At 44.1% G+C, this 23,232-nt stretch overlaps 1 long non-coding RNA gene across 2 annotated transcripts in view; it reads right to left on the bottom strand.

The window, feature by feature from the left end:
- Window positions 1–18,048: 18,048 nt before the first annotated feature.
- The window catches only part of LOC135031404 (uncharacterized), a 143,426-nt gene continuing 138,242 nt past the window's right edge, over window positions 18,049–23,232 (bottom strand). For both annotated transcript variants that reach the window (XR_010227126.1, XR_010227120.1), the window contains exon 6: window positions 18,049–18,771. This is a non-coding gene — a long non-coding RNA (uncharacterized LOC135031404). The remainder of the gene's footprint in view (window positions 18,772–23,232) is intronic.

Below are 23,232 nucleotides of genomic sequence, written 5' to 3'. Positions count from 1 at the left end.
CTCTCCCCTGCACTGCACTACAGAAACAGGGTTAAAACAGAGAGGGGGGGCACTTATTTGGCGATATGATTATATATATTAAGATGCTATAAGGGAAAAACACTTATATAAAGGTTGTCCCTGTATAATTATAGCGCTTTGGTGTGTGCTGGCAAACTCTCCCTCTGTCTCTCCAAAGGGCTAGTGGGGTCCTGTCCTCTATCAGAGCATTCCCTGTGTGTGTGCTGTGTGTCGGTACGTGTGTGTCGACATGTATGAGGACGATGTTGGTGAGGAGGCGGAGCAATTGCCTGTAATGGTGATGTCACTCTCTAGGGAGTCGACACCGGAATGGATGGCTTATTTAAGGAATTACGTGATAATGTCAACACGCTGCAAGGTCGGTTGACGACATGAGACGGCCGGCAAACCAATTAGTACCTGTCCAGGCGTCTCAAACACCGTCAGGGGCGTTAAAACGTCTTTTTACCTCAGTCGGTCGACACAGACACGGACACTGACTCCAGTGTCGACGGTGAAGAAACAAACGTATTTTTCTTTTAGGGCTACACGTTACTTGTTAAGGGCAATGAAGGAGGTGTTACATATTTCTGATACTACAAGTACCACAAAAAAGGGTATTTTGTGGAGTGTGAAAAAACTACCTGTAGTTTTTCCTGAATCAGATAAATTAAATGAAGTGTGTGATGATGCGTGGGTTTCCCCCGATAGAAAATTATTGGCGGTATACCCTTTCCCGCCAGAAGTTAGGGCGCGTTGGGAAACACCCCTTAGGGTGGATAAGGCGCTCACACGCTTATCAAAACAAGTGGCGGTACCGTCTCCAGATAGGGCCGCCCTCAAGGAGCCAGCTGATAGGAGGCTGGAAAATATCCTAAAAAGTATATACACACATACTGGTGTTATACTGCGACCAGCGATCGCCTCAGCCTGGATGTGCAGCGCTGGGGTGGCTTGGTCGGATTCCCTGACTGAAAATATTGATACCCTTGACAGGGACAGTATTTTACTGACTATAGAGCATTTAAAGGATGCATTTCTATATATGCGAGATGCACAGAGGGATATTTGCACTCTGGCATCAAGAGTAAGTGCGATGTCCATATCTGCCAGAAGTTGTTTATGGACACGACAGTGGTCAGGTGATGCAGATTCCAAACGGCACATGGAAGTATTGCCGTATAAAGGAGAAAAAGACAACGTCTTTTCAGCCTCAGTCCTTTCGTCCCCATAAGGGCAAGCGGTCAAAAGGCCAGTCATATCTGCCATGGGATAGAGGAAATGGAAGAAGACTGCAGCAGGCAGCCCATTCCCAGGAACAGAAGCCCTCCATCGCTTCTGCCAAGTCCTCAGCATGACGCTGGGGCCGTACAAGCGGACTCAGGTGCGGTGGGGGGTCGTCTCAAGAGTTTCAGCACGCAGTGGGCTCACTCGCAAGTGGACCCCTGGATCCTACAAGTAGTATCCCAGGGGTACAGATTGGAAGTTCGAGACGTCTCCCCCTCGCAGGTTCCTGAAGTCTGCTTTACCAACGTCTCCCTCCGACAGGGAGGCAGTAGTGGAAACAATTCACAAGCTGTATTCCCAGCAGGTGATAATCAAAGTACCCCTCCTACAACAAGGAAAGGGGTATTATTCCACACTATATTGTGGTACTGAAGCCAGACGGCTCGGTGAGACCTATTCTAAATCTGAAATATTTGAACACTTACATAAAAAGGTTCAAATCAAGATGGAGTCACTCAGAGCAGTGATAGCGAACCAGAAAAAAGGGGACTATATGGTGTCCCGGGACAGATGCTTACCTCCATGTCCCAATTTGCCCTTCTCACCAAGGGTACCTCAGGTTCGTGGTACAGAACTGTCACTATCAGTTTCAGACGCTGCCGGTTGGATTGTCCACGGCACCCCGGGTCCTTACCAAGGTAATGGCCGAAATTATGATTCTTCTTCAAAGAAAATGGACGATCTCCTGATAAGGGCAAGGTCCAGAGAACAGTTGGAGGTCGGAGTAGCACTATCTCAAGTAGTTCTACGACAGCACGGGTGGATTCTAAATATTCCAAAACCGCAGCTGTTTCCGACGACACGTCTGCTGTTCCTAGGGATGATTCTGGACACAGTCCAGAAAAAGGTGTTTCTCCCGGAGAAGAAAGCCAGGGAGTTATCCGAGCTAGTCAGGAACCTCCTAAAACCAGGAAAAGTGTCAGTGCATCATTGCACAAGGGTCCTGGGAAAAATGGTGGCTTCTTACGAAGCGATTCCATTCGGCAGATTTCACGCAATAACTTTTCAGTGGGATCTGCTGGACAAATGGTCCGGATCGCATCTGCAGATGCATCAGCGGATAACCTTATCGCCACGGACAAGGGTGTCTCTTCTGTGGTGGTTGCAGAGTGCTCATCTGTTAGAGGGCCGCAGATTCGGCATACAGGACTGGGTCCTGGTGATCACGGATGCCAGTCTGAGAGGCTGGGGAGCGGTCACACAGGGAAGAAACTTCCAGGGAGTATGGTCAAGCCTGGAGATGTCTCTTCACATAAATATACTGGAGCTAAGAGCGATTTACAATGCTCTAAGCCTGGCAAAACCCCTGCTTCAGGGTCAGCCGGTGTTGATCCAGTCGGACAACATCACGGCAGTCGCCCACGTAAACAGACAGGGCGGCACAAGAAGCAGGAGAGCAATGGCAGAAGCTGCAAGGATTCTTCGCTGGGCGGAAGATCATGTGATAGCACTGTCAGCAGTGTTCATTCCGGGAGTGGACAACTGGGAAGCAGACTTCCTCAGCAGACACGATCTACACCCGGGAGAGTGGGGACTTCATCCAGAAGTCTTCCACATGATTGTGAACCGTTGGGAAAAACCAAAGGTGGATATGATGGCGTCTCGCCTCAACAAAAAACTGGACAGGTATTGCGCCAGGTCAAGAGACCCTCAGGCAATAGCTGTGGACGCTCTGGTAACACCGTGGGTGTTCCAGTCAGTGTATGTGTTTCCTCCTCTGCCTCTCATACCAAAAGTACTGAGAATTATACGGCAAAGGGGAGTAAGAACGATACTCGTGGCTCCGGATTGGCCAAGAAGAACTTGGTACCCGGAACTTCAGGAGATGCTCACGGAAGATCCGTGGCCTCTACCTCTAAGACGGGACCTGCTTCAGCAGGGACCGTGTCTATTCCAAGACTTACCGCGGCTGCGTTTGACGGCATGGCGGTTGAACGCCGAATTCTAAGGGAAAAAGGCATTCCGGAAGAGGTCATTCCTACACTGGTAAAAGCCAGGAAGGAGGTGACTGCACAACATTATCACCGCATTTGGAGAAAATATGTTGCGTGGTGTGAGGCCAGGAAGGCCCCCACGGAGGAATTTCAATTGGGTCGATTCCTACATTTCCTGCAAACAGGATTGTCTATGGGCCTCAAATTGGGGTCCATTAAGGTTCAAATTTCGGCCCTGTCGATTTTCTTCCAGAAAGAATTGGCTTCAGTTCCTGAAGTCCAGACTTTTGTAAAAGGAGTACTACATATACAGCCCCGGTTGTGCCCCCAGTGGCTCCGTGGGACCTTAATGTAGTTTTGGATTTTCTCAAATCCCATTGGTTTGAGCCACTCAAATCGGTGGATTTGAAATATCTTACATGTAAAGTAACCATGCTACTGGCCCTGGCTTCAGCCAGGAGAGTGTCAGAATTGGCGGCTTTATCGTATAAAAGCCCATATCTGATTTTCCATTCGGACAGGGCAGAACTGCAAAAGCGTCCTCAGTTTCTGCCTAAGGTGGTGTCAGCGTTTCACCTGAACCAGCCTATTGTGGTGCCTGCGGCTACTAGCGATTTGGAGGATTCCAAGTTGCTGGACGTTGTCAGGGCATTGAAAATATATATTTCAAGGACGGCTGGAGTCAGAAAATCTGACTCGCTGTTTATACTGTATGCACCCAATAAGCTGGGTGCTCCTGCTTCTAAGCAGACGATTGCTCGTTGGATTTGTAGCACAATTCAACTTGCACATTCTGTGGCAGGCCTGCCACAGCCTAAATCTGTCAAGGCCCATTCCACAAGGAAGGTGGGCTCATCCTGGGCGGCTGCCCGAGGGGTCTCGGCATTACAACTCTGCCGAGCAGCTACGTGGTCGGGGGAGAACACGTTTGTAAAATTCTACAAATTTGATACCCTGGCTAAAGAGGACCTGGAGTTCTCTCATTCGGTGCTGCAGAGTCATCCGCACTCTCCCGCCCGTTTGGGAGCTTTGGTATAATCCCCATGGTCCTGACGGAGTCCCCAGCATCCACTAGGACGTCAGAGAAAATAAGATTTTACTTACCGATAAATCTATTTCTCGTAGTCCGTAGTGGATGCTGGGCGCCCATCCCAAGTGCGGATTGTCTGCAATACTTGTACATAGTTATTGTTACAAAAAAATCGGGTTGTTATTGTTGTGAGCCGTCTGTTCAGAGGCTCCTACGTTTGTCATACTGTTAACTGGGTTCAGATCACAAGTTGTACGGTGTGATTGGTGTGGCTGGTATGAGTCTTACCCGGGATTCAAAATCCTTCCTTATTGTGTACGCTCGTCCGGGCACAGTATCCTAACTGAGGCTTGGAGGAGGGTCATAGGGGGAGGAGCCAGTGCACACCACCTGATCCTAAAGCTTTATTTTTGTGCCCTGTCTCCTGCGGAGCCGCTAATCCCCATGGTCCTGACGGAGTCCCCAGCATCCACTACGGACTACGAGAAATAGATTTATCGGTAAGTAAAATCTTATTTTTTGCACTACACTGCACATTTTTGTGTTTTTCGTGTGTTTGTCACGTTTTTGGTGGGGTTTAGGTGAGACCCTTATGGGCCACCCTCTCCCTTAGTTGTCGAGGCCCTCTCCTTTTGGGGAGAGCTGGAGACTGTTTTGTTCCCCAGGGGGAAGCTTCGGCCAACCCTGGGGATACTCGAGGGTCCCTCTGCGCTTCGGTAAGGAGAGACCCACAGACCCTTTTTCCCCTCAGTAGGCCTTTTGGCGAGGGTCCAAAGTCCAGCACGTTTTGCACAAGACACTGGGTGATGAAGAAAAAAAAAACTATTTACACATGACGCCTCCTGAAGCATTACCATATTCTCACACAGCCGATGCGTACAAAGACAGAGCTGCTGTGTGATCTGCGGTCAACAGGTATTGCCGAATTCTGGCAGTTTTGTAGAGAGGCACTCAGCAGCATAACAAAAAGCAGATAATCAGAATCCCAAGGCGCAAACACACTTGTGCAGCCACTTGAGGAAATAAGGGCCACCTTACCCTAATAAACAATGATATAGAAAACAAATACTCAAGAATAGGCGCTCAGTGTAATTTCAAATAATCAAAAACAGAGTCAATACTTAGAGTCCATAAATGCACTGATGGAAAGAAGAATTCCGCTTCAGTGAGACTGTCAGGAATCGACTTACCAGACTGGCATCCGTCCGCCGCTGCGGACTCCGTCCTGGCTCCCTGCGGTCACCTGTCGCCTGTGCCCCTGCCATGGGACATCATCAAGGTCCTGGGAACACTCCTGAGCCAGCGGGCGTGTGCGCGCCGCGTCCCCGCTGGGCCGCGGCGTGGGCGCCGCCATGACAGTTTCCAAACAGCTAGTATACTGCGGCCAATCCGGTGCGTGGCCGCACCCACTGTCCTTTCCTCCATCCAATCCCTGCACACCATGGGGTATATAGGAGGCTACAGTTTCACCTCACAGGCATCCTGGACTTTGTGTCATTCTGACAACCTGCATGAAAGGATCGGCTCCTGTTTCTCCTGAGTTCCTGGTTCTCTGCTAAGAACTTATACTCCTGGTGATTCTGCTTTGCTCCCGTGGAACTTCAAGGCTCAGCAATACCAGCAACCTGCATTGGGCTTCACACTCATCACCACCTTGTGTGCTTCAGCCTGCAGTTGAAGACTAAACTCCAGGTGTGTTCATTCCTCCACCTGTGACACAGCTTGCTGCTGCCAGTGCCTCATCACCTGCACTGTGAGTTGGTCTCCTGCTTATGCTCAGGTTTGCAATATCCATCAACTGCCTTAGTTCTTTGTTTTAAAACCCTGCTCTGGTTTTCAAACCAGAATCATTTCATTGACATTCATTCTGTTGTTTTATATTTCCGGATATGATTTCTCAAGTCACCTATCATCCATTGCCATAGACTATTTGTTATCATTCCAAGTGTTTTCTCATCTGATATATTATTTCTGCTGCATTTCTGTTTAAACTTATCTGCTAAATAAAATACCATTGCGCTCATGCGCAAGAACGTGATACAACCTCCTCGTCTCTTTCCTCCTACCTCCACTGACCCACTAGCGCCCCCTCCGGGGACACAGACCGAACACAATCTGACAGTAAGTCCAGGATCGATGGACTCGGATGGTGGACGGAGTGTGGGGTCAGAGGCCTTGCAAAATCTGGTCTCCCGTCTGGATGGTCAAGAGGTTGCGCAGCAGCAGATGCTTCACTTTCTACAAGGGATGTCCTCCCGATTGGATACACTGCAGCAGTCCCTGCCAAGTGTACTCTCACCTACTGTTACCCCAGCACCTGCCAGTGCTGTAAGTTCTTCTATGTCGGCTGCATCAGCTCCAGTGTCTCGTCTGCACCTGCCCGTGCCGAGCAAATATGATGGCAGTCCTAAATTATGTCGCGGGTTTCTTAATCAGTGCGAAATACAGTTTGAGTTATTGCCACATAACTTTCCTACACCAAGGTCCAAGGTTGCCTACATCATATCCTTACTCTCTGGATCTGCTCTGAATTGGGTGTCTCCTCTGTGGGAACGTGCTGACCCTCTGATCAATAACTACTCAGACTTCGTGTCAACCTTTAGACGGATCTTTGACGAGCCTGGTCGTGCAACATCAGCTTCGGCAGACCTGATCCAACTTCGTCAAGGTAACCGAAGCATGGGACAATATGTCATCCAGTTCCAGACGTTGGCTGCAGAAGTCCAATGGAACAACCAAGCTCTGGTAGCAACCTTCTGGCACGGACTTTCGGATCGGATCAAGGACGAACTGGCAACCCGTGACATTCCTGTTCAACTGTCTGACTTGATCTCCCTGTGTATAAAGCTGGACTCTCGCATCCGCGAACGCAATAATGAACGCGCTCGGAGTGAGCCTCGCAGAGTAAGGTTCATACCTTCTGTACAGTTTCAGCCTCCTTCTTCTGACGAGCCTATGCAGGTAAATAGGTCCCGCCTAACCCCTGAGGAGCGGGCAAGAAGAATACGAGAGAGGCTTTGCCTATACTGTGCTGCTGCGGGTCATCAAATTAACTCCTGCACGATGCGTTCGGGAAACGCCAGATCCTGACTTGTAAGGGAGGAGTCAAGTTAGGATCATTCAGTCAAGCTCCTTCTCAACAAGATCTCATTCTTCCAGTGACGTTAGAAACTTCCGTTGGGCTCCAGTCTGCGTCAGCATTAGTGGACTGCGGTGCTGCAGGAAATTTTATCACCCAAGCTGCGGTAAACAAATTTTGCTTGTCTACCTGTGAACTCTCTTATCCTGTATACATTACTGCTGTGGATGGTAGTAGAATCTCTAAAGGGAACATTTCACATCAAACTACCCCAGTGGTTCTGGGAGTTGGATTTCTCCATTCAGAAGTGATCAAGTTCCTGGTCATCCCTCAAGCCACCCAGGAGATTGTCTTGGGCATGCCTTGGCTTCAACTACATAACCCACAGTTCGACTGGACAACGTTGCAGCTTACCTCATGGAGTTCACACTGTCATCATTCCTGCTTAGCCCAAGTGTGTCCCATCAAGTCTACCGAAGTAAAGTCACAGCTAACACTCCCAGCAGCTTATCAAGACTTCGCAGACGTCTTCTGTGAGAAGGTTGCTGATATCCTGCCGCCCCATAGGGAATGGGATTGTCCCATCGATCTCCTTCCTGGCAAGAAGCCACCCAGGGGGCGCACCTACCCTTTGTCTGTTCCTGAAACAGAGGCGATGAGTAATTACATCAGAGAGAATCTTCAGAAAGGATTCATCCGTCCGTCATCATCACCCGCTGGTGCAGGTTTCTTCTTCGTCAAAAAGAAGGATGGTGGATTACGTCCATGCATTGACTATCGGGGTCTCAATGACATTACCATCAAGAATAGTTATCCTCTACCACTTATTACCGAACTTTTTGATAGAGTTAAGGGGGCTCGCATCTTCACCAAGTTAGATCTCCGCGGTGCCTATAATCTCATCAGAATCCGGAGTGGGTGACGAGTGGAAGACAGCCTTCAACACTCGAGATGGCCATTATGAATACCTGGTAATGCCATTTGGGTTAAGTAATGCTCCAGCAGTATTCCAACACTTCGTGAACGAGATCTTTCGTGATGTCCTGTATAAATACCTTGTAGTTTACTTAGATGATATTCTTATCTTTTCTCAAGACCTTCCATCTCATCGCCTACAAGTCTGTGAAGTTCTCCGACGTCTTCGTGAGAACCGTCTCTACGGGAAATTATCTAAATGTACCTTCGAAGTTCCCTCTATACCCTTCCTGGGGTATATAATTTCCGGATCGGATCTTCAGATGGACCCGGCAAAATTGGAAGCCATTGCCAATTGGTCCATTCCAAACTCCCTCAAATCTATCCAGCGGTTCCTGGGTTTTGCCAACTATTATAGAAAATTTATTCGAGGATTCTCCACTCTCATCGCTCCTATTACCAACCTGACTCGGAAAGGGGCAGATCATTCCAACTGGTCAGAAGAAGCCTTGGCAGCCTTCCGGAAGATCAAGCTAGCCTTTATGTCTGCTCCAGTGCTGTCACAGCCAGATGTCAACAGGCCGTTCGAGTTGGAGGTAGATGCCTCTACAGTTGGGGTTGGAGCTGTTCTCTCCCAGAAGGGATCTGATGGGAAAGTTCACCCTTGTGGATTCTTTTCTCGCAAGTTTCTTCCCGCAGAAGCTAACTACTCCGTGGGAGATCAAGAGTTACTGGCAATCAAACTGGCTCTCGAGGAATGGAGATATCTCCTAGAAGGGGCTAAACATCCGTTTAACATCTTCACGGATCATAAAAACCTGCTATACCTAAAAGCAGCTCAGTGCCTTAACCCTCGCCAGTCCAGGTGGGCTATGTTTTTCTCACGTTTTAATTTTAGGCTTCATTTCCGCCCAGGTTCACAGAATGTGAAAGCCGACGCATTATCCCGGTCCATGGAATCAGAAGAGGGAACAGCTGACTCTGTGCCACATTCCATCCTGAGTCCCGTGGTTTTCGCTGCCTCTCAAGTCTCTCCAGCTCCACCTCCGGGTAAGACTTTTGTTTCCCCAGAACTCCGTCCCAAGTTGCTAGCTTGGGCCCACCAATCCAAGTTCACTGGTCATCCTGGTGTCCTGAAGACATTCAAGTTCCTTTCTGCGTCATATTGGTGGCCGAAGATGAAAGTGGACATCCAGGATTTCGTGGCATCCTGTCCGAAATGTGTGCAGCACAAGACTCCTCGTCAGTCTCCAGCAGGTCAGTTACAACCCTTATCTGTCCCTAATCGTCCTTGGTCTCATCTATCAATGGATTTTATCACTGATCTTCCACCTTCTCAGGGACATAACACTATTTGGGTTGTAGTGGACAGATTTTCCAAGATGGCTCATTTCGTTCCTCTCCAGGGTCTCCCTTCTGCCCCGAAACTTGCCCAGATCTTCCTACAGGAGATCTTCCGTTTACACGGTTTACCCTCCGAAATAATATCTGATCGGGGGGTACAGTTTGTAGCGAGGTTTTGGAGGGCCCTCTGTTCTGCCATGCAGATAAAATTGAAATTCTCGTCATCATACCATCCTCAGACGAATGGGCAGACAGAGAGAGTCAATCAAGAACTTGAGACTTTTCTAAGGTTATATGTGACATCCTCCCAGGATGATTGGTTCAATCTGCTCCCATGGGCCGAGTTTGCCCATAACTTTCGTTACCACACTGCTACAGACACGACACCATTCTTTGCAGTCTACGGGCAACATCCCCGAGTACCTGAATTCCAAGAACTCCCTCACTTGGATGTTCCTGCTGCCACTACTGCTCTGACTCAGTTTTCCTCCATTTGGAAAAGAATTCATGTTTCCCTCAAAAAAGCCTCCAGTCGATACAAGATCTACGCCGACCGCAAGAGACGTGCGGTTCCCCATTTGAAACCGGGGGACAGGGTTTGGTTATCAACCCGCAACCTTCGTCTCAGGGTCCCATCCATGAAGTTTGCACCACGCTTCATTGGTCCTTACCCTATTGAGAGTGTCATCAACCCAGTGGCTTACAAGTTGAAATTACCACCTTCACTTAGTATTTCTAATGCCTTTCACATTTCTCTCCTCAGACCTCTAATCCTAAACCGCTTTCAGAATACTCTTCCAGTAGGTCCCAAGGTTCGAACTCAGCGGGGCGTGGAATTTGAGATCAACAAGATTCTGGACTCTCGTTGCCGGTATGGACGTCTCCAGTACCTGGTCGATTGGTTCGGTTATGGCCCAGAGGAGAGAAGCTGGGTGAATTCATCTGATGTCCATGCTCCTAGGTTGGTCCGTGTCTTCCACAGCACTCATCCCTCCAAACCACGTGGGTGTTCGGTGTCCACCCCTAAAGGAGGGGGTACTGTCAGGAATCGACTTACCAGACTGGCATCCGTCCGCCGCTGCGGACTCCGTCCTGGCTCCCTGCGGTCACCTGTCGCCTGTGCCCCTGCCATGGGACATCATCAAGGTCCTGGGAACACTCCTGAGCCAGCGGGCGTGTGCGCGCCGCGTCCCCGCTGGGCCGCGGCGTGGGCGCCGCCATGACAGTTTCCAAACAGCTAGTATACTGCGGCCAATCCGGTGCGTGGCCGCACCCACTGTCCTTTCCTCCATCCAATCCCTGCACACCATGGGGTATATAGGAGGCTACAGTTTCACCTCACAGGCATCCTGGACTTTGTGTCATTCTGACAACCTGCATGAAAGGATCGGCTCCTGTTTCTCCTGAGTTCCTGGTTCTCTGCTAAGAACTTATACTCCTGGTGATTCTGCTTTGCTCCCGTGGAACTTCAAGGCTCAGCAATACCAGCAACCTGCATTGGGCTTCACACTCATCACCACCTTGTGTGCTTCAGCCTGCAGTTGAAGACTAAACTCCAGGTGTGTTCATTCCTCCACCTGTGACACAGCTTGCTGCTGCCAGTGCCTCATCACCTGCACTGTGAGTTGGTCTCCTGCTTATGCTCAGGTTTGCAATATCCATCAACTGCCTTAGTTCTTTGTTTTAAAACCCTGCTCTGGTTTTCAAACCAGAATCATTTCATTGACATTCATTCTGTTGTTTTATATTTCCGGATATGATTTCTCAAGTCACCTATCATCCATTGCCATAGACTATTTGTTATCATTCCAAGTGTTTTCTCATCTGATATATTATTTCTGCTGCATTTCTGTTTAAACTTATCTGCTAAATAAAATACCATTGCGCTCATGCGCAAGAACGTGATACAACCTCCTCGTCTCTTTCCTCCTACCTCCACTGACCCACTAGCGCCCCCTCCGGGGACACAGACCGAACACAATCTGACAGAGACCTCTTGTATAGATGTCGTATGAATCCTCTATTCCACAGATGACTCACGATGATATGCAATGGAAAAACAGATAACAATTAATGGTGTAGTATGTCCAATACCACTTGAATCTATCAATCAATTAGGCCAAATATTCTAGGGTGGCGTACCCCACTCACAGTGGAAAAAATAAGGCTCCGCACATAAAGGTATCTTTAAAAACTTGATAGCAGGGATATTCAATAGCATAGAAAGCGTACCATTACTCACTCAGAATGAGAATTGGATCCTCCCATAACGGTTTCTTTGGATATTCTGCTTCAATCTCAGACAAATGGAGTATGTGTAAAAACTGATTTATTTAAAATAAATTAAAAAACAAACAGGAGACCACACATAACAACTTAGGGGTAGAGGTGACAAAGCCAGTATAAACACCGCCGGCCGATAACGGCAAATCTAGCCAGATATAATGCACGACTACACTCCCAAGTGTAAATATGTGATCCTACCTGTCCTGCACCCTTTCCAACGCGTTTCTCCCCGCAAATGGGGCTTTTTCAAGGAACAAGAGTGTCTTGGACTAACTGCTATTTAAATAAGAAATCCGGAAATTAGCTCATAAACAAGTAAATAGAATCAGCTGTATTGCCTTGGTAACAACCCTCCACGTGGAGCCATAGTGCACTGCGAGTTACTGCTAATAGCCAGCATCCTGTGTGGGTACATACACATCACAGGCGGAGAACTTACTTCCGCCCGTAGTAGCGCGACGTCACTTCCGGTCCTCGTTTCCATGGCAACCCGTAGTAACACGAGCCGCCACAGAAGGGACAGGAATATGATGGGATATTTGAAATCTAAAGAACAAATGGAATGGGTTGTGATGCTATACTTAATCACAACCTGTATGGACATGTTATTGCACCATGGACGTGATATTTCATTAACGCCCATAGTGACGTATTTTCACTTCCGGTCCTCGTTTCCATGGCAACCCGTACCGCTACGGGCCGCCACAGATAGAACAGGGATATATGATCTCCTTGAGCCGCAGCAGTAACAGCCAGGCAAATAAAAGGGATAGTATTACATGGATGGTTACGCTGTGCGGACATGATTACCTATATGTAAACAAAACTTCACTTCCTATCATTATTTCCATGGCAACCTATGTAAATATAAACCACCTATGGTTAATTAAACCTGGATGAAGTCAAATAAATGTGTCTATGAATGGAAAGATGTTACATATATAGATTGAGTCTAATGTCAATACAACAAAGGCATCCCTTATTCTGGGAATTTTGTCGGCTACCAATTACATTGTAGATCTAATAACATTACCGGGTTATGACTATGAAATAAAATCATAAACCCACTTTTAACCTCATTAGTGCCACTACCACTTGGGACTGTAATCGTGCATCACAATTAAAAGTAACATTTACATCATAAGAACCATCTCAATTCAAATTCATGATTCAAACCCATAGGAATAAGTGTTTCCAGGTTATAAATCCACCTCATCTCACTTTTAGCTAATCTAATCTCTTTATTATTATTTCTCCATTGATCCTTAGTTAGTTCTATGGCCCAAAATGATGTAATATGATCCGTAGAACAACCATGGATTTCTTTGAAATGTAGTGAAAAAGGGTGGGTAATCAGCCCCTTTCGTATATTGCGAAGATGTTCAGACCAACGCACCTTTAAACTCCTACTGGTTTTCCCGATATACAGCTTATTACAAGAACATTGTATGGCATATACGGCATATTTACTGTTACAAGTAATAAATTGTTGGATCTTATGTGTTTTGCCTTTCCAATCAAATGACGACAACTTCTTTATTTTAGAAGGGCAGCTCTTACACATCCCACAGTCTCCACATCTGTGAAAACCCTGGTTCCTGATGGTACCCCCTATTGGTTTGTCGACAAATGCACTAGTCGTCAATTTATCCTTAAGGTTCGGTGCTCTTTTATATATAAACTTTGGTCTTTCCGGTAAAATAGATGTTAATACCGGATCTTTCTTCAGGAGATGCCAGTTCTTATGAAACACTTTCTCTACAAGCTTGTGATATCCACTATACTGTGTCACAAACGCTAAATTAGATGATGTTTCTAATTGGGGTTTAATCTTAGTACTTAATAAGGTGTCCCTATCTACTTCAGCTACTTCTTCTAATGAAGCTTGTAGACTATGCGATTTATACCCTTTCTCAATAAATTTTCTCTTCATCGTCTGTGCTTCTATGGTGTAATTACTGTCTTCTGAACAATTCCGTCGTAGACGGGTGAATTGTCCTTTCGGGACATTCTTTAACCATTGGGGTAAGTGATTACTCCTTGTGCTTATATAGGTATTCGAATCAGTGGGTTTGATATAGACAGTGGATTCAATATTTCCATTCGAAACATATATATGCAAATCCAAAAAATTTACCTCACTTTGGCTATAATTGAAAGTTAAACGGATGCCTAAGACATTAGTATTAAGATAGGCACAAAAATCTTGAAGAACCTTGACGTCCCCCTTCCATATGAAGAGGACGTCATCGATATATCTCCACCACCGGACCAGATTCGCCTCCCAGTCATGCCCCGCCCACACGGAATTTTCTTCCCATCTGGACATGAATATATTCGCATAACTGGGGGCGAACCTGGTCCCCATGGCGGTACCTACCTCCTGATTGTAGTACTCACCATCAAAATTGAAATAATTGTTATGGAGAATAAAAGTGATGCCCTTCAAAATAAAATCGCACTGGTACAGTATATTTTTCATTAATAAGGAATTCTGCTGTAGTTGTGGACAATGGCACATTGAATAAAACTACAGCAGAATTCCTTATTAATGAAAAATATACTGTACCAGTGTTATATCTTTTGCCAAAAGTTCACAAGGATGAACATCATCCCCCGGGACGCCCTATTGTGGCAGGGACGAATTCTATAACGTCTAATTTGTCACAATATATAGACTTCCAACTACAGCCTTTTGTACTTAAGGGGCGATCACATCTTAAAGACACTAGAGATGTTTTAAATAAACTCAAGGAAGTAAAATGGGAGAGTGACATGTGGCTGGTGACGGGGGATGTTACATCCCTGTATACCATTATTAGACATACGGATGGGGTCGAGGCAGTTAGACAAACTCTGACCACCAGCGATATGTCTAGTAATCTTTGCGATTTTATTTTGAAGGGCATCACTTTTATTCTCCATAACAATTATTTCAATTTTGATGGTGAGTACTACAATCAGGAGGTAGGTACCGCCATGGGGACCAGGTTCGCCCCCAGTTATGCGAATATATTCATGTCCAGATGGGAAGAAAATTCCGTGTGGGCGGGGCATGACTGGGAGGCGAATCTGGTCCGGTGGTGGAGATATATCGATGACGTCCTCTTCATATGGAAGGGGGACGTCAAGGTTCTTCAAGATTTTTGTGCCTATCTTAATACTAATGTCTTAGGCATCCGTTTAACTTTCAATTATAGCCAAAGTGAGGTAAATTTTTTGGATTTGCATATATATGTTTCGAATGGAAATATTGAATCCACTGTCTATATCAAACCCACTGATTCGAATACCTATATAAGCACAAGGAGTAATCACTTACCCCAATGGTTAAAGAATGTCCCGAAAGGACAATTCACCCGTCTACGACGGAATTGTTCAGAAGACAGTAATTACACCATAGAAGCACAGACGATGAAGAGAAAATTTATTGAGAAAGGGTATAAATCGCATAGTCTACAAGCTTCATTAGAAGAAGTAGCTGAAGTAGATAGGGACACCTTATTAAGTACTAAGATTAAACCCCAATTAGAAACATCATCTAATTTAGCGTTTGTGACACAGTATAGTGGATATCACAAGCTTGTAGAGAAAGTGTTTCATAAGAACTGGCATCTCCTGAAGAAAGATCCGGTATTAACATCTATTTTACCGGAAAGACCAAAGTTTATATATAAAAGAGCACCGAACCTTAAGGATAAATTGATGACTAGTGCATTTGTCGACAAACCAATAGGGGGTACCATCAGGAACCAGGGTTTTCACAGATGTGGAGACTGTGGGATGTGTAAGAGCTGCCCTTCTAAAATAAAGAAGTTGTCGTCATTTGATTGGAAAGGCAAAACACATAAGATCCAACAATTTATTACTTGTAACAGTAAATATGCCGTATATGCCATACAATGTTCTTGTAATAAGCTGTATATCGGGAAAACCAGTAGGAGTTTAAAGGTGCGTTGGTCTGAACATCTTCGCAATATACGAAAGGGGCTGATTACCCACCCTTTTTCACTACATTTCAAAGAAATCCATGGTTGTTCTACGGATCATATTACATCATTTTGGGCCATAGAACTAACTAAGGATCAATGGAGAAATAATAATAAAGAGATTAGATTAGCTAAAAGTGAGATGAGGTGGATTTATAACCTGGAAACACTTATTCCTATGGGTTTGAATCATGAATTTGAATTGAGATGGTTCTTATGATGTAAATGTTACTTTTAATTGTGATGCACGATTACAGTCCCAAGTGGTAGTGGCACTAATGAGGTTAAAAGTGGGTTTATGATTTTATTTCATAGTCATAACCCGGTAATGTTATTAGATCTACAATGTAATTGGTAGCCGACAAAATTCCCAGAATAGGGGATGCCTTTGTTGTATTGACATTAGACTCAATCTATATATGTAACATCTTTCCATTCATAGACACATTTATTTGACTTCATCCAGGTTTAATTAACCATAGGTGGTTTATATTTACATAGGTTGCCATGGAAATAATGATAGGAAGTGAAGTTTTGTTTACATATAGGTAATCATGTCCGCACAGCGTAACCATCCATGTAATACTATCCCTTTTATTTGCCTGGCTGTTACTGCTGCGGCTCAAGGAGATCATATATCCCTGTTCTATCTGTGGCGGCCCGTAGCGGTACGGGTTGCCATGGAAACGAGGACCGGAAGTGAAAATACGTCACTATGGGCGTTAATGAAATATCACGTCCATGGTGCAATAACATGTCCATACAGGTTGTGATTAAGTATAGCATCACAACCCATTCCATTTGTTCTTTAGATTTCAAATATCCCATCATATTCCTGTCCCTTCTGTGGCGGCTCGTGTTACTACGGGTTGCCATGGAAACGAGGACCGGAAGTGACGTCGCGCTACTACGGGCGGAAGTAAGTTCTCCGCCTGTGATGTGTATATACCCACACAGGATGCTGGCTATTAGCAGTAACTCGCAGTGCACTATGGCTCCACGTGGAGGGTTGTTACCAAGGCAATACAGCTGATTCTATTTACTTGTTTATGAGCTAATTTCCGGATTTCTTATTTAAATAGCAGTTAGTCCAAGACACTCTTGTTCCTTGAAAAAGCCCCATTTGCGGGGAGAAACGCGTTGGAAAGGGTGCAGGACAGGTAGGATCACATATTTACACTTGGGAGTGTAGTCGTGCATTATATCTGGCTAGATTTGCCGTTATCGGCCGGCGGTGTTTATACTGGCTTTGTCACCTCTACCCCTAAGTTGTTATGTGTGGTCTCCTGTTTGTTTTTTAATTTATTTTAAATAAATCAGTTTTTACACATACTCCATTTGTCTGAGATTGAAGCAGAATATCCAAAGAAACCGTTATGGGAGGATCCAATTCTCATTCTGAGTGAGTAATGGTACGCTTTCTATGCTATTGAATATCCCTGCTATCAAGTTTTTAAAGATACCTTTATGTGCGGAGCCTTATTTTTTCCACTGTGAGTGGGGTACGCCACCCTAGAATATTTGGCCTAATTGATTGATAGATTCAAGTGGTATTGGACATACTACACCATGAATTGTTATCTGTTTTTCCATTGCATATCATCGTGAGTCATCTGTGGAATAGAGGATTCATACGACATCTATACAAGAGGTCTCACTGAAGCGGAATTCTTCTTTCCATCAGTGCATTTATGGACTCTAAGTATTGACTCTGTTTTTGATTATTTGAAATTACACTGAGCGCCTACTCAGCAGCATAACATCTATAAGCCTCTGAGGAATTAAATGCCACTGATGGACTAGTATAAAAAGCTATATTAGAAAAAAGATGAAATTTTGATAAAATACCGTGCGCCAATACTGGCTGCCCTTGAACTCAGAATGGACGAGAAAGTGTCACCCAACACTTCAATTAACGAGACAATGAAGAAATGCCATCTGAATCCATGGGCGCTCAAAGAAAACAGATAAAATAAACGCTCATAGTGTATTAAGTATGAACATATAACACCGAGTCTGTAACAGTCTCCTTATGAGTCTAATATCTAATTTGCTGGTCTACTTTTTCAGGAGTAGACAATCACGCTTTTTATAGGGGCTGGATTTCCACCAGTGTCTGATATCAGGACCTTTAAACTCCTCCTCCAGAAGTGGTACCCGAAAAGAGAGAAATACAGCCTCCGATAGTGTAACACTTTTTAATCACAGCATGAACATATAACAATTAGCAGCAAAAGCGGGGAATGGATGGTCTCTCACCCTTTGAAGTGGTCTACAGATAACGGTAGACAAAACAGCAAGTTACAAGATGGTTTACTTGGGCGTCCCCAGACCAGCTGTCCCACTCTCCGGGTGATGTCCCAAACGTCTTCCCCACCACAAATGAATCCTCCAGCCGACGCGTTTCGACACACACAGTGTCTTCATCAAGGCATATGGAGGATATGAACTATTAATCTATTTATACCCTACCCACTTAAACTACAAGACCAGCCTATTTCCAGACATGGACCAACTGTCATCTAACATTTCTATTCCTAACATTGCTCAACAATCCCAATCAAACTCCAGTCCTCGTTTTTGCATGGATCACATTTCCCGCCCTTCACAAACAGCCTATCGCTTCTTTACATCTTTTTCCGTTGGCCGGAAGTCGTCGTCGCGGCCGCGACCGGAAGTGCGTCTTCGGTGACGTCACGGACGGAAATACGTCACTCGCATCTCCACTCTCTGATTACACCCGGATACGGCGGGTCCACGGCTTCACATATGCTCCCGGAAGTGAGGCGTCCTTGCCTCTAACTTCTTCCTTTGTTAGATCGCTCATTGTCGGCGGTGGCCATTTTGGGATTTCTTATATATCTATTATCAATGCAATGTTAAGTCCTTTTTCAGAAGTGAAAATGCCTCAGAAGAAGGGGAAAAAAACGGGACCATATTAAGTTTCATAAAGATACATGTTAAGCCTCATAAAACATGTTAAAACATAACTTAACAAATTACAGATAATGAATTTTAAAAGTATTAAAAAATATTAAAAATTAGTAATAACTAGTAATACCTCACCCCGAATGTTTACAAAAACCACTTCAATTCGAAGTCTTTATTAAGACCCTTAGGGGCAAGAGTGCCACAGTTAAAAATCATTCTCATTTCAGTTTCGGCTAATATGAACCCCAAATCTTTTCCCCTAATGTTACCCTTGATATGTTTCAAACCATAAAAATTCTTGATTTGGGTTGTATCGCAATTATGGACATTTTTAAAATGTGCAGAAAGGGCATGGGTCTCCATGCCCTTTGCGATGTTTCTCATATGCTCCCCTAATCTTATTTTTAGGGGTCTGCTTGTTCGTCCGATATAAAATTTGCCACAAGAACATTCGATACAGTAAACTACATTTGAGGTATGGCACGTAATCAATTCCTTTATCTTTATTATCTTGTTATTTATCTTTACCTCTATCACTTTCATACCGAAAGTATTTTTCACTTTCTTGCAACTTACACATACCCCACACCTAAAAAACCCAGTGGATGTAATCCTTGGGCCTTTAGGGGATGTGGGACACAGGCTCCGTACTAATTTTGATTTAAGGTTGGGGGCCCTCCTAAATATACACATCGGGTTTGTCGGTAATTCTTCCCCTATTATCGGGTCTTTCTTTAACACTGGCCAATGTTTTTTAAAAATTCGTTGGACCTTGGTGTGTTGTGAGGAGAAGTTGGTAATGAAGGCCCACTTGAACCTTTCGTCTTGTTTCTCTTTTCTTTTATTCTGATTTTTTTATAATTTTGTCCCTATCAGATTCTAAAACATCTTTGTAGGCCTGTTCAGTTTTCTCCTTATTATATCCACATTTATTAAAATTTTGAGCCATTTCCGTAGCTTGTTCCTGAAACACTTCTTTTTCGGAACAGTTCTTCCTTAGTCTCCTAAATTGTCCTGAGGGTATAGACTCCAACCATCTATCGTGGTGACAACTATCCCTGGCAATAAAAGATCTGGAGTCGGTGGGTTTAATAAAATTCTTTGTCTTTAAAATACCATTCTCCACATATATCGTTAAATCAAGAAAGTTCACACTTGTTTGACTTATATCAAAAGTTAAAACTATATTCCGATCATTCGTGTTAAGAAATGAGCAAAAAAGATCAAGATCTTCCTTCCCTCCCTTCCAAATAAAAAATATATCATCGATATATCTTCGCCAGGACACTAGGTTCGCCCCAAAGGGGTTGTTCTCCCAAATTGAATTGTCCTCCCAATCCCCCATAAAAATGTTAGCGTAACTCGGGGCGAACCTAGTGCCCATGGCGGTACCTCTCTTCTGAATGTAAAAATCATCTTTAAAAACAAAATAATTATTTGATAAAATGAAATTAATCCCATCCACTATAAAATCCCTTAAATTAGAATCCATGTCGGAATATCTCAATTTTTTTGTCACTGATTCCACCCCTTGTTTATGCTCAATAATAGTATACAGTGAACTAACATCAGATGTCACTAAAAAGAAGCCATCTTCCCATTTTACTTCTGGTATCAAATTCAGTACATCTCCCGTATCTTTCAAATGAGATCTATTTGTTAAAACTAATGGTTGTAAAAAATGATCAATAAAAAGGGATAAATTGGCCGTGAGTGAATCTACTCCAGACACTATCGGGCGTCCGGGTGGGTCAATGACATTCTTGTGCATTTTGGGTAAAATATATATAGTGGGTATGATGGGATTTTCTATTAAAAGAAATTTCGTTTCCATTTCTGAAATAGTCCCCTTTTTTTTGATAAGTTTCAACTAAAGTCCTTAATTGTAAATTCATTTTTTTAGTAGGGTCCCCTCGAATTTTTCTATAGGTAATTCCATCACTTAACTGTCGTGAAACCTCCATTTCATACTTTATCTTGTCCATTAGGACAACTGCCCCGCCTTTATCGGCTGGCTTGATGATCAAGCTCCTGTCCTTTGACAGAGTATCTAGGGCCCGTCGTTCCTTAAATGTTAGGTTATACGTTATTTTTTCAGAATCTAACTTTTCTAAATCCCCCAATACTAATGCACTGAAAGACTCTAAAAAACACCCTTTTAGGTGTGAGGGGAAAAAATTAGATTTAGGTCTAAAAGGAAGGCTCTCCATGGTTTCATTTACCGAATTTTCATTCGACTTTATTTTAAAAAACTTTTTTAAGGTTAATTTCCTTATAAACTTTTGGATATCAATGAACGTGTTAAATTGATCTATTTTTGTTGATGGGGAAAATTTCAACCCCTTCTCTAAGAGAGTCCGCTCCTCCTTCATTAAAAGATGCGAGCTTAGATTAAAAATCTTAACACTATGGTTCTCACTCGAAGATATCTGTGGGTCATTTCCATCAGAGCCAAAGGACTCCTTCTTTTTCCTGTTCATTTTTTTGTGTTTATTTCTCGCTCTGATCTGATTCTTATTTTTCCCTCCCCTTTTCCCTCTATGTACTCGTTTCATCTCCATATGGGGACCTCCCTCCCTCTGTCTAAAAAAGGAGATGGATTTGGTGTAGCCCCACCCTCTAAGGGAGAAAACCGATTGGGATGAGTGAAGTTGGGTAATCTACCCCTTCCCTTCCAAACCTCCCAGCTATTCTCTTCTCTGTCCTTTCGCCAGTTGGTCGGACCATCTCTTGTCCATCCATGGCCATTATTGAATTTCCCAAATCTTTTGTTTGGGTATCTATTCCTCCATTCACCTTGATAGTTCCTAGAACTATCTGTTTGAATGGGTGCTTCATTCAATTCCTGCCTGGATACAGAAGTCACTCTATTCGAGCGAAATCTGTTCCTCCTAGGATTCCACTGTCCCTGTTTTTGGTTTCCCTTTTTATTATTAACAGGATCTACTTTGTTCTCTTGAACTTCTGGGATATCAAGGCCTAGATCAATATTCTTATCACGTTTAAATTTCCTGGTTTTCCTAATTACCAAGTTTCTCTCCGCCTGCATAACCTTAGATTCAATTATTTTTTCTTTCTCTTTAAAATCTGTGAGATCGGAAAACGGAACAATTAATTTCTTAAACTCCCGTATTTCCTCATCTAATTTCATGAGGTCATTTTTCCTTTCATCTACAATTAACCTCATTAAATCAAATGAGCAGTTCTCGATAATCATATTCCATTTTTGTGTGAAACCCTCTGTGGGCATGGTGAAACTAGCCTGTTTGTCAATCTTCAAAGCCTTAGGAATCATTTTGGAGGCTAGATATTTCTCAAGGGTGACTACCTCCCACCAAATTCTATTTTCCTTTAAAAGGGTGTTTTCCAACCTTTGTAATACATTGTCCAAATCCTCATCGGCTAAACTTATCTCATTCTCAGAGGAATCGAATACACTTTGCAATTTTTTAAGTCTTTCTTCCCTAAATTTAAACATCTTGGCTGCACACAATTATCAAGTATAGGTGAAAAACAATATTAGAAAAAAGATGAAATTTTGATAAAATACCGTGCGCCAATACTGGCTGCCCTTGAACTCAGAATGGACGAGAAAGTGTCACCCAACACTTCAATTAACGAGACAATGAAGAAATGCCATCTGAATCCATGGGCGCTCAAAGAAAACAGATAAAATAAACGCTCATAGTGTATTAAGTATGAACATATAACACCGAGTCTGTAACAGTCTCCTTATGAGTCTAATACCTAATTTGCTGGTCTACTTTTTCAGGAGTAGACAATCACGCTTTTTATAGGGGCTGGATTTCCACCAGTGTCTGATATCAGGACCTTTCAACTCCTCCTCCAGAAGTGGTACCCGAAAAGAGAGAAATACAGCCTCCGATAGTGTAACACTTTTTAATCACAGCATGAACATATAACAATTAGCAGCAAAAGCGGGGAATGGATGGTCTCTCACCCTTTGAAGTGGTCTACAGATACTAGTTATTACTAATTTTTAATATTTTTTAATACTTTTAAAATTCATTATCTGTAATTTGTTAAGTTATGTTTTAACATGTTTTATGAGGCTTAACATGTATCTTTATGAAACTTAATATGGTCCCGTTTTTTTCCCCTTCTTCTGAGGCATTTTCACTTCTGAAAAAGGACTTAACATTGCATTGATAATAGATATATAAGAAATCCCAAAATGGCCACCGCCGACAATGAGCGATCTAACAAAGGAAGAAGTTAGAGGCAAGGACGCCTCACTTCCGGGAGCATATGTGAAGCCGTGGACCCGCCGTATCCGGGTGTAATCAGAGAGTGGAGATGCGAGTGACGTATTTCCGGCCGTGACGTCACCGAAGACGCACTTCCGGTCGCGGCCGCGACGACGACTTCCGGCCAACGGAAAAAGATGTAAAGAAGTGATAGGCTGTTTGTGAAGGG

The sequence above is a fragment of the Pseudophryne corroboree genome, chromosome 2, assembly GCF_028390025.1.
Source record: "Pseudophryne corroboree isolate aPseCor3 chromosome 2, aPseCor3.hap2, whole genome shotgun sequence".
In the NCBI taxonomy this organism is placed as follows: Eukaryota; Metazoa; Chordata; class Amphibia; order Anura; family Myobatrachidae; genus Pseudophryne; species Pseudophryne corroboree.
Note: the sequence above shows the minus strand (reverse complement) of the source record. Positions and strands in the feature narration are given on the sequence as shown.